This window comes from Lactuca sativa, chromosome 8, assembly GCF_002870075.4.
Source record: "Lactuca sativa cultivar Salinas chromosome 8, Lsat_Salinas_v11, whole genome shotgun sequence".
Lineage (NCBI taxonomy): Eukaryota > Viridiplantae > Streptophyta > Magnoliopsida > Asterales > Asteraceae > Lactuca > Lactuca sativa.
The window spans coordinates 175,485,566-175,487,538 of NC_056630.2; the positions used below are offsets into that span (position 1 = coordinate 175,485,566).

Below are 1,973 nucleotides of genomic sequence, written 5' to 3' on the forward strand. Positions count from 1 at the left end.
ATACATCAAGTTGTTGGTGCCGTTTGGGAACGACTTATTTGATTGTTGATTTATTTGTTTTAGGTTATCGATCCTTTTTATGGGGTAAAACCTGTAGAAAGTTAAGTTTCTGCATTAGTTTTTGTTTCAGTGTTGAACTCACGACGTGGGCCTTAAGCGCACGACGTGAGTCCATTCAGTAGGTGATTTTTATTTAGTTTTTGTTCAGATTTATGTATTTTTTTTGTTTTTGTTGCAGTAGTTCACGACCACAGGTTCCAACTCACCTTTGATACCACCACTTGAAGATCGAGAGTCGAGCCTTCACAAGAACATATATAAGACCGTAGGAGTCAACCAAACATCAAAGAAGTCACCTTTCAAGGACCTTAAATCGGTTTTTGGAAAGAAGAAAGGAACGAACGTAGGTGTGTCTAGTAGTCAAAAGAAGGAAGGGAGCAAGATTGAAAGCCTTCAACAAAATCCAAATCCTATAGATACCGAATATGAGACTGAACCCGAGTTTGAAGAAAGCGATTTCGAAGACAAGCCAGAAAATGAGATGGCAGACATTGCTGATATGTCCATGGGAGCATACAAGAAGCAAATTAGAGACAATGTTGGTCCTGGTTTAGTACAACCTGCAATTCCTGTCGCTGCAACATTCAAGTTGAAAGGACACATTCTTACTGCACTTAAGGACATACCATTTTTTGGGAAGGATCATGAGGATGCTTATAAGCACCTAGATGAGGTTAATGACATTGCAGACTATTTCAATGTCCCGAATGTTCCTAGAGACACTGTTTTGTTAAGGATGCTACCCGTTACTTTTATGGGAGCTGCTAAAGATTGGTTGAAAGCACTTCGACCCGGTGCGATTACTACTTGGGCACAAATACGTGTGCAATTCCTAGAACAAATTTTCCCACCATCAAAGATATATAAACTCAAGAAGGCAATAGCCAACTTTGAGCAACAACCGGGTGAGTCGCTTTATGATTCATGGGAGCGTTATAAACGGTTACTAAGAAACTACCCTCAAAATGACCTTAACATACAACAAAAAGTGTCTATCTTTTATGACGGGGTGAATGTCATGACAAGGCAAGTCTTAGATTCTCAAGGACCACTTATGAAGAAAAATCTGGTTGAAGTAAATTAACACCCTAAACCAGTTTTGACTTGAAACCTTCAAAGAAGTTACACTTTTATATAAATAGTCCTTTGAGTATGTTGGGCGTACTTATGAGTACGCTTAGTGTACGTTGTATGGTTGGTCATGGAGGAGCTGAACATACGTTGGGCGTACGTGCCGAGGTTGCAAACCCTAAATTTCGGACTTGTAGCCTATTTAAACGTCCTTCACCCACTTGAGCCTCACCCTTATCAACTCTCTTCACCTTCAAACGTTCCTGGAAGCCCTAATAGCCTTTGTGAGTGCTTTTTGAGCCTTAAGAGTGCATTGTGTTCCTTTTTAGTGTTCATCCTAAGAAGAAGAAGCGGTCAAGCAAGCTTGCGACGAGTTGGTGCTTCAAGAATATGCATCTTTGTCATCTTGAAAAGCTTGTGGACGTAAAAATCTTGCACCTTTCCACTTAAATCTCTAGATCTAGCTAGGGTTTTCTAGTATTGTCCCTTTAGTTGATTTTGGACCTCCATTTGTGATTTAAGCAACTCCAGAAGATGGGAATGGTATATCTGAGGTCCCTTGGTCCTTTAGTATCATACAAATGGAGTATTGATAGGAGTTTTGGCCTCATGCATGGGTTAAAGACCTTGGAAAGGTTTTAATGGAGATGTTGGGTGTATATGAGGCATGCAAAGGCATAAAGTTGCCAAGTTTATGCCTTAGGACGTCTTAACAAACTTAGATCTGGCTTTTGGACGTAAGGAACCGAGTATTAAGCACTTAATGGAGAAAGTGATTAATCTGGTAGTACATTGGGTGTAACCCAGTGTACGTTGCGCGTAGTCCCAACACCCTAGTACTC

The 1,973-nt window shown here is 40.4% G+C and overlaps 1 non-coding gene across 1 annotated transcript; it reads right to left on the reverse strand.

Annotated features, from left to right (window-relative positions):
* Nucleotides 1-925: 925 nt before the first annotated feature.
* Nucleotides 926-1,032, reverse strand: LOC111920632 (small nucleolar RNA R71). The gene has a single exon (XR_002859951.1). It is a non-coding gene; the product is annotated as a small nucleolar RNA R71 (small nucleolar RNA).
* Nucleotides 1,033-1,973: the final 941 nt, after the last annotated feature.